This window comes from Solanum pennellii, chromosome 4 (genome assembly GCF_001406875.1).
Source record: "Solanum pennellii chromosome 4, SPENNV200".
NCBI lineage: Eukaryota > Viridiplantae > Streptophyta > Magnoliopsida > Solanales > Solanaceae > Solanum > Solanum pennellii.
In genome coordinates this window covers 61,375,374-61,386,650 of record NC_028640.1, presented here as the reverse complement: position 1 = coordinate 61,386,650, position 11,277 = coordinate 61,375,374, and positions in this window count along the sequence as shown.

Sequence of the window (11,277 nt, the reverse complement as noted above, 5' to 3'; positions counted from 1 at the left end):
TTTCCTTGTGTGAGACTTCTTATGGAGGTTATTATAGAATTTTTGCATTTTATCATAATGGTTGAGTTTTAGGCTGATTTGTCTTGATAGAATAAGACGAGCGCCATCGCGTTTATTTTTGGATCGTTACATTGAACCATTCTCTGTATGTGTGTAGGCTCGAATCTAACGATTTCTAATTTATATGCATGTGTCAAGGTCTATTCTCATGTGTAGATATCAGATGTGGTATAGGGTGAAGATTCTCAAACACAAATTTGAGTTCAAAACTTCCCTACCTATTATGTTTTTCCATGAGATTATATAAGTGTCAGTTTGAAATGACTATAGTTCTCTATGTACAAAGAGTTAGGTAAATTGTGTCCTATTAAATTAAACGAATATGAGTCTTCTTTACGACGCCACCAAATTTATACGGTTGAAATTCCGAGTAGAAAATTATGATTGTTTTACTCAAATATTTTCACCATGAAACTTGTCAATTTGACGAATTGCCGATAGTTTGGCTTAGAGCTGAGGTGCATCACTTGAAATGTCCTGAAAACCTTCAAAGTTATTAATTTATGTGATCCAAAGCCCCACTTCGGCGATCTATCTAATATTTTGGCGATGGAGCTTCAAATCATCGATTTGATCAACGAAATTTACCAAAAGAACGTTTTCTTCAATTTTTGTTGTCTTCTAACGTATTCTTTCCCTTTTACCCTCAATTAACTTTCCTAAGTCTTTTTTATAACTTAATAACATATTTATACGTATGTATAGTAACTCTCAAAATTCTCAATTCTTCTTCTCCCAAGGATCGAGAACTTCAAGAAATGAATTTATTCAATTCGCAAGATATAGAGGCTCCAAATTCAAGATTATTTTCAATAATTTTAAAATTTTCAATCAAGATTTTTGTTAAAAAAATTCATCTCCGAGAAATTCTTAGATGGATTTCTCAAACTCGAGTTATAAGTATAACGACCCGCTGTGTTGTTTTGAGAACTAGAACTATTTGACTCTTTCCGAAAGATTTCAAAGGGTATTTTAAACTAGTGGGGAACTATGCGTATCGAATTGATGAATTTTTGTTAAATGAATATTATAGTTGAATAGTTAGTGGGTCAAGTACATAATTCATTTAATATCCTTTTTCATTTGGCCTATGTATTAATTAAATAAAGAGGGGTTTAATAATTTCTGAGTCATAATTCAGGAACAAAAAGAAGAAAAAAAACAGATACTAGGGCGTTGTGCACGAACTGCTGCGAGATTTTGTTGTTTACCAGGTAACCTTAGCAATTTCTTTCTAATTGATGTTATATTATGTATTTAATGTTCATAGTTTGGTGAATAAAAATTTGGGAAAATGCACAAGTATCCCCTCAACATATGCCCGAAATTCCAGACACATATTTATACTATACTAAGTCCTATTACTTCTGAACTTATTTTATAAGTAATTTTCTACCCTTTTTCGGCCTACGTGGCATTAGCTTGAAGAAAAAAGTCAATCAGTGTTGGGCCCATAAGATAGTGCCACGTAGGCCAAAAAGGAGTAGAAAATTATTAATAAAATAAGTTCAGGAGGCTAATAGAACCTTAGTATAGTATAAGTGTGTCTTTAAGATTTCAGGAATAAGTTGAGAGGATACTTGTGCATTATTCCTAAAAATTTTATGGTTGTATTAGAGGGTTGATGGAAAGTTTCCAGTGAAAATTAAATCCCCTTTTTGAGTAAATCGCCAATTTGATAAGGGTTGGTTTCGGTTGGTGTTAGAGTTGTTGAAATACTAATCTACCAACTCAACTAATGCAGACATTGATTTATTTAATAAACCTTTTCTCTTGATAAGATTGATGACATAAGTTTTGTTGTTATCTCTTAAAATAGTATTATGTGACCAATCTTGAATATCCCATTAATTGCATGTTAAAATAAAATTTTTGAATTCAAGGTTTACATACAATTAAGATAAAATAATAATAAAATGCTTAGTATAAAAAGGGTGATGATGGGCTAATTACGATAAAATGATGGGGTACAATATTTTGGATGCCAATCATTCCAACAATCATGCCAATGATTGGCATTTGATAGAGATATTTAAGAAAATTGGGCATTTTTGCAGAGTGGAAAATAGTCACGTTGTAGTGCTTCTGTCGATGGGTCATATTTTATTCATTTACCAAATTAAGATACTAGTTCTTAATATATTGAGATAGGTAATTAATTATTATGTGTATATGATAAAATTTAATATTAATTTTTTTGGATATTTGAGAGATGGTTCAATTCTTGGCTTGAAATTTAGCAAATATGATTATTGTGACATATAAATTGTTTCAAGAGTAGGAGCTTGATTAGAGATATGAGTGAGTTTTTCGGCCTACGATAGACATATAATAATTGGAGTATACATGAACACGCTTACTTACAAATATTCATAATTGATAGATTGGGAAGTTTTCGAAATTTTGCGAAAAGGAAAGGCAAAATCTTGAAGATTCATGGCTCGAAGTTCGGCATTTAAGGTATGTTAAGACTTTTAGACTTCATTGAAGGACATTTTCCTAACTAAAGATTAAAATCGGAATAGACAATGCTTAAGAGCGAAAGATGGGGAAATCGTACCAATGGTGTGACGGGTATTGGTACGAGTATCGGGGATATAAAGGAAAAGTTTTATTTACTATAGAATGCGGGTTGAAATCCGAGAGTCCCAAAGTATATGAGAATTAGCTGATTTATTGTTGACTTGAATTCTTTGTGTGATTGTGTTCTTTTCTTTATTGCACCCATATAATTGTGATAACTGAGATGGTTATGTATTATTCTAATATTAATTGATTGAGGTGCATTATCATCCCCTTTACTGAAATAATGTTGTGTACATGCATTGATATGAGATGGAGTATAAGTTGAGCATATGGAGATCGTCCATGCTGGGGATAGTGAGATGTTAAGATTATAATTTGGGCACGTGGAGACCGTCCGTGCGGAAATCATTTAATTTTTTATAATAGTGAGTTGATATCGTCCGCACAGACACATGGAGATTGTCCGTGTCGGTATATGGACCTCGCGAGTCCCCCATGGGTCATGAACTCTCGATGTATTCCCGAGGAGTATCATGTATATACGATTGAGAGAGTACTGGGTATTCTGAACCATATCATTTCATGGTATTATATTCCGTTGCATTTTATGACATCATTCATCCTTGATGATTATGTGTTTTTATTGGTGGTTGGAAAGCACTTAATGTTTGATTACCTCTATTTGCTTAAACTTGACTAGAAAGTGTAATATAGACTTATATAATTAAAGAATTGATTTTTCTTATATAAACTTCCTTCACTACTTCTTCGTTGTCGGTCAATGAGATATACTGGGTACACGTGGTTTCTTATTCATATTACACTTGTTGCACTCTTTGTGGTGCAGATTCGATTTTGAGAACGAGCACATCTCGTGGAGCGAATTGAGTCCGACCTTGGAGTGTCTTGGAGCTGTGGTGAGCTGCTTGGTTGTTCCGTGGCCCACACCTCCCTTTATCTTTTACTTATTATGTTATTTTAGTAGTCAAACAGGATATCTCTTATTTTATATTTATCATTTTAGTTTCAGACTTGCATAATAGTTTAGAAGCTCTTGTACTTAAGACACCAATTCTTGGGGTGGTATTTTAGTTTCCGCATTTCGTACTTATAAGGAACTCAGTGATTGAAGATTTTTGGTAAGTGTTTACCTTTTTACTCATTAGCTGGTTAAGTTTGATTAAATATGTTGGGTTGGCTTACCTATTGGTTGGGTACATAGGTGCTATCACGACTTGTGAATTTGGATCTTGACAGTAAGGCTCTAAGTCAAAAGTTTTTCCCCAATGATTTCTAATGCTTAAGTATGTTGAAGTTCAATTAGGAATTCATTTCATTCTCATGTTCAAAACATTTCAATTTTCATGTATTTAATATCAAAATTAAGATTACAAAATTCACTGTCGAATTCATCATATATATGTTTTAAATCGCATGATTTCTTGTACTTCTTGTTCATGATTAGAAATATTTTGAGAAATCACAAAAATTGTATGGTCTAAAAATTTATCATGATTTAAGTTATGATCATGATTTGAAAGATATATTTTAGAAGAGATTTTTATATATTATTTTAGAAAGAAAGAGTTGGACTTTGTTTCACATTTTATTTTGACAGATGGATAGTTTACCTAAATATGAGAATATCATATGTGCACATTGTTTTGAGATGATTATTTAGCACTGAGAGAATGCGCATAAATACTTGTCACCTTAGGATTTGAGTAAGCCACTTTGATGGTCTACTCTTTAGCCCATTGAGGCTTAATTAGTGGATCCATATTAGATAAACATATTCTATACATTAGTAAGATACAGAGCACCCACCCAACTAGGGCATTCATTGCTGCATCGTGAGCTCACCCAGTGTATGTCGATTAAAAGAAACTTTCACAAAAAAATATTATCTCGATTTTTTTATTTATTTAATATAATCATTATAAGATTTCATATGGTATGATTTAAAATAACATAAATTTAAATAACATGATTTTCAAATACACATCATTTTGGATATGATTTTAGAAAATATGATCTCATATATATATATATATATATATATATATATATATATATATATATATTCTGAAATATTATGTCATGTATCATAGTTTTGACTCTCAATTCTTTGGTCATCATTTGTGTATTACTCATGCTTAGATTTGTATTTCTTTCTATTGTTGTATAATTGTTGATCTCAATCATTACCTTGCATACCAATACATTTCATGTATTGACGCTACTTTGTGCTACATCGTATTATAATATAGATTTTAGCACTCTAATTCAGTTTCAGATAAATGTTTCACTATGTTCCTCTACCTTCAGCTCATCACATTCAGAGGACTCTAGTCACTATTCAACAAAATTTATTCACTTTAATTGTGTTGATTTTTAGCGAGCTCAGGATCTTGCCTTGACAAATTATATTATTCATTTAGAAAGTTTTGGACATGAGTATTTAGTCTTTTTGCTGAAATCCATATAATTTATGATTTTAACTTACAACATTCTTTTATTTTTCATATGATATGCTTAGATATGTCATGTCAAGGGTCAGCTTAGAATCACTTATGATTTCAAGTATCGTGTCTCGATTAGAACGTAGACTCGAATTTGACATATCTTAATTATTTCCAATAGTAGATGAATATATCTAACTTTTAAAAATTGTAGATCATTATATTTTAGATTTTATGAGACATATTATGTTTAATAAGTTCAAGATATACAATTGCATTAATTTGTAACATTTAATTTTAGTTATGTTTTAACGTTAATCATTTAATTTGCTAAAAAAGGTGTATGTGTATTCTTCTTGAATATGACAAGATGGTTGTTACGATTCTTAAGAAGAAATCAAGTGTAAGATTGTCTGAATGGTTTATAATGTACGCAAAATAAATAATAAGTTCGATCGATTTCTAATCATATACAGATAAATCTTAATTAATAATTATTGAGCAAAGATGAATTTAAGGTTAAAGTTGACTAAACAAAAAAAAATATAAAAATAATTTGTTGCCTACGAAAATGCAATCAACATCAAGATGATTAGATGAAATTCACAGCCACATAAAATATCATTCTTCTAACTTGTAACCAAACCAATATGTAATTGAGTCATTGAAATTATTTTATTTGAAGGCCAAACAACTAAAAAGTGCATTGTTTTTTTTTTTTTTGTGAGACCATGTAAGGAACAAGAATAGTGGATTAAATTTAGATTAATGGGTCAAAGAGATAAATTTTCGCTAAAGTGACAATATATATTTATAATATTACTCACCTATACTAACTTTTATTTTTAAAAATTTACATAATAAGTAGAAACACAGGTTGAAGGGGTATAAGCAGTCTCAGTCGACAAATGATTGAGATAAACTAATGGCCCATTTGATCATGCGGTATGGACTCATGATATAATATCATGATATGAAATTATGAGATAAAGTTTTGTTTGTACATGCAATATGAAATTTGTGTTGTATATTTTCTTTTAAACATAACAATTTCATAAGTTGTAAAACTATTAAAATAACTCAATTATTTTTTCAATCTTATCAAATAAATAAAAATTAAAAAATCGCATAATAAATTATTATAACACTATTTGTTCTCCACGTAATTATTTGTTTCATCTTACTTTAATTGATTAAACTTTCATTTAATAAAATATTCGAACATAAATTATAGTGTACTAGTCATGTCTTTAATATAATCCTTCCACATAGTACGGACAACCTTCTCACGTTAAACTTGCATTTCTCGATCATATGATCGAGAAGACGAACCAACACTGTTATTTTGAGCGATTTGATAGTCAATATCATTTGCAACTATATTTTCATGCTCATAGACCATATATATTTCATCACTCCTTTGATATTTTCGCAAATAATTATGTAACATTGTACAAATCATGATAATTTTCACTTGCGTGTCACTAGCATATGATTCATGCCTTGTATCACTTATGTTCAATTACACATTTTCAATGCATTAATTCGTGCTAAATCAAACATATTGAAAGTGATTATTATCAAACTTACATCACTAATTTTGTCATTTTCCATATTAAATTGTTTTAAACATTTTCATATGTAGCAAAAAAAAGTATTTTATTATGAAAAATCAAAAAAGTATTACTCCCTCCATTTTAATTTATGTTCACCAAATCAATTCCTACTTTATCATTTATATTTATCAAACTTAAAGCAATAATAAATTTTATGTTGGTGAGAATAATAAATTTAAAAAGTAATGATGTGATAATTAATTTATTTACATATGAAATAAATGGTTAATAGATACAATTGTGATATTGTTTTATCAAAATATTAACTTGTGGTATTGTATATATATTTTTTGTTTTTTTAAAAAAAGAAAATGATCAAAAGTCCCCCCCCCCCAACAATCCATGTCCAGATTCTCAACACACTCACACTTTAAAGGGGTTCTATTACCCCCTTGGACTATTTTAAAGTGAAATTATTTGCTCTCTTGATGTGGGAAAGATGGTGTAGTTCACTCTCTTTTGGAGAGAGATAAAAAGATAATTAAAAAATTAACTTTATAAATAATTTAATTTATTTCATAGTAATATTCTAATTTTTTTAAAAAAATTTACGTTTCCTTTTATATTTTACCTTCTTTTATCTTTTTCCTTTAATCTTCATCACGACGACTCACCTTAACCACCAGGTCACCGCCCTCATCAACTTTTCATCACGAAGTCAATATTCATCTTCAAATCACATACTTTTCATCATATCTCCACTTTTCATCACATTGAAAATGTATTGATAGCTTAAAATCAAAATTAAAATCAAAACTGAAAGTTAGAAGAATCGAACTTTAAACTAATTATAAATGGAGGAGTTCACTAAGTAATAACTTCAATTAATAAAGAAAAATTCATTAAAGAAATCATTGGGTAACAAATCCTTTGATGAAGAAGACACATTTATTCAAATTGTTATAAACATCAATTGAGTTTCTCATATCACCATTTTAAAATCTAAATCAATACTAGTACCTCCGCAAGTCTAGTACCGTTATTTCGGCAAGCAAGTATAATTTTGATGAAGGTCGAAGAACGGTAGTCTTCAAATCTACAGAAGCCTTCAAAGAAAAACAAATTGAGGAATGCAAAAGAAAAAGATATATGATAAGATAATATAACACAAAAAGTAAAATATAAAAGAATAATTAATTTTTTATATAGAAAAAGGATAATATTACGTGGCAGCGCATGTTGAGTACTATCTAATATAAATCTGGCCTGAGTTTGTAGTGGGCTAGATATTTCACTTTTAAAAGGTTCAAAAGGGGGGGGGGAGGGTGTTGTGCCGAAAAGATGTAACCGAAAATCTAACAATAAAGAACACCAAGTTTAACGTGAAAAAACCCTTCAAACCGAACGTAAACACCACGGGATCGACATGATCCGAATTGCTTCACTATAACAATAAGAGGGTTACAAATATTCTTCTAATGGCTACACAACAAGTGCCAAAAGAGAACAAACAATAGCTACACCAACAAAAGATAAATAGAAAGAAACACCACCCAAACCCAGCTTCTGTTCGGGACCTAAAACAGGATCTTGCTGACCTCCGAATCTGATCTCCACCGTTCAAATCAACCACCAAGATGTCAGGGACACTCAGTCCAAATTTCAGCCCGCTCCAACGGTTAGTTAATCGGGAAACACGATCTGAACGTGACTGGTCGGAGAAAAGACTGCAGCAAAAGAACCCGTTTCTTTCTCTCTTTTTCTCTTGTTGAAAGCTCTCTCAAAAACCTCTCTTATGTTATAATGTCTTTCAAAGACAATACCAATGAGCAATTTAATTATTCTCTCAAAACCATTCTCTATTTATAGAGTTGTGCTTTTCCTTATAAAGCCAAAACCAACTACAAATAGGATTACTATTCCAATCCTTTTCCTAATAGAATTGGAAACCAAATAAAGAGAATAATTCCAATCCTTTTCCAAGTAGGATTAGGCCATTGGCCTTTGGCTGGAACATGGTCAATAGCCCAACAAACTCCCCCTCCATCCAAGGGGACAAATGGACTTTAAGTAGATGATCTCTTGACAGGCTTCCTGCCTGCCACACTTCTACAAAACTCATGATTGTCTACGATGAGTTCTTTCCACTTATCTCTATGAGTATCTAACATGACTTCATCATAACCTTCAGGTTCTCCCATATTAGTCAATAGAATATACTCATCATCCATGGCTTGCTCCCACTTGATCGAATCCTCCACCTGTAGGGCCTCATCAAAAGACTCTGGTTTCCCCTCATCAGTCAGCAATAGATAGTGTAATGAAGGTGAATACCTATCTGGTGCTCTGATGGATCTGGATGATCTCCTTAACACCTGCTCAGGTGTAACTTGCTCCACTTCAGATTCTTCAGTAGGAGTTGGTTGAGTATCTGCTTCGACATCTCTGGGGTTACTCTTCTCCAACTCAACCTCAACTCCCACTTGCTTTGTAATCTCTAGAACCTTCTGCTTTCTGTCCTTGTACAGGACAGACTCATCAAATGTCACGTCACAATGTTTCAGGATCTTTCTGTTCTTTTCATCCCCAAACCTGTAACCAAACAAATCAGAACCATAGCCTATGAAGTAACACTTCACAGCCTTGGCATCAAGCTTGTCTCTCTTTTCTGGATCAAAATGAACATAAGCAGTGCAACCAAAAGTCCTCAAGTGTGAGTACTTGAGTTCTTTTCCTGTCCACACCTCCTCTGGAATCTTGAACCCTAAAAGAACTGATGGTCCCCTGTTGATCAAGTATGCAGCTGTTCTCACAGCATCCGCCCAAAGTGTTTTGGGCAGCCCACAGTGTATCCTCATACTCCTTGCACGCTCATTCAATGTTCTGTTCATCCTCTCAGCAATTCCATTCTGCCTTGCCTTACCAGGAACTGTTCTCATCAATCTGATTCCCTCAGCTGCACAGAATGCCTTGAACTCTGATTTGTCATACTCTCCTCCATTGTCAGACCTTAGGCATTTGACTTTCAAACCGGTCTGATTCTCAACTTCAGCTTTCCACTTCTTGAAAGTTGCAAACACATCTGACTTATGCTTCAAGAAGTAAACCCATACCTTCCTGCTGAAATCATCAATGAAGGTAACATAGAATCTGGATCCTCCAAGTGATGATACTGGAGATGGTCCCCAAACATCTGTATGGACCATTTCCAACCGCACTTTCTTTGGCTCTCTAGGAGTCTTTGTGAATCTTACTCTTTTCTGTTTGCCCATAACACAGCTCTCGCAAAGACCCATATCAACAGACTTCAGACCCTCTAATGCTCCTTTTGCAACCAGCATCTTCATTCCTTTAGTACTCATGTGTCCAAGTCTGTTGTGTCACAGACATGAACCAGAAGCACCTTCAGCAGCAGCGGCCATGTTTATACACCCTGCAGTGGTGTACAAGGTTCCAGATTTGGTGCCACGAGCTACTACCATAGCACCTTTCACGATCTTCCACGAACCTTTCCCAAACTCTGCTGCATATCCCGTGCTATCCAACTGACCAACAGAGATCAGATTTTTCTTGATCCCAGGAATATATCTGACATCCTCCAATGTCCACTGGTTTCCCGAGGTGGTCTTTATGCAAACATCCCCCTTTCCTTCAATCTCTAAGGCTTTATTGTCAGCAAGATATACTTTTCCAAAATTTCCAGATTTGAAATTTTGGAACAACTCCTTGCTTGGAGACGAATGGAAAGATGCACCAGAATCCAAAATCCATGATTCAACCGGGCTGTTCACACTAAGGATTAGAGCATCCCCAATGTCCTCTGCTGAATTTACAGAATCATTGTCATCTCCAAATTTCTGATTCTGTTTCTTCTTTGGCTTTGTACAGTTCGTCCGAAAGTGCCCTTTTTCTCCACAGTTCCAACAAGTCACGTTTGATCTGTTCAGGGATTTTCCTCGATTCTTTGATTTTGATCGACCATGTTGATTTTGGCCTTTCGTCTTACTTCTCCCCCTTCGATCAACGCTGAGAGCACTGCCCGATGAATCTCCCACTTCTCGTTTGCGAATACTTTCGCTAAGAACAACATCACGGATTTCATCAAACTTCAGTTTCTCAGATCCACGGGAACTGCTAATCGCAGCAACAACAGTATCCCAAGACTCGGGCAGAGATGACATCAAAATCAACGCCTTAATTTCATCTTCGAAATTAATATCCACAGAATTGAGTTGACTCACAATCATATTGAACTCGTTTATATGATCAGAAACGGATCCATTCTCAGACATCTGTAAATTGAACAATCTACGCATCAAATATACCTTGTTCATTGCCGATGGTTTTTCATACATGTTTGACAGTGCCTTCAACAGACCGGACGTAGTCTTCTCCTTCACGATGTTGAACGCCACGTTTCTTGACAAAGTCAACCGGATCAACCCTAGAGCCTGGCGATCCTTGAGTTTTCACTTCTCCTCCGTCATGGATTCCGGCTTCACCCCGGTCAACGGTTCGTGAAGATCTTTCTGATACAGATAATCTTCGATTTGCATCTTCCAGAAAATGAAATCGGATCCATCAAACTTCTCGATTGCAAGCTTCGAACTATCCATCTTCAGTGATCGTGTTGAATCTCCTTAGCTCTGATACCAGTTGTTGTGTCGAAAAGA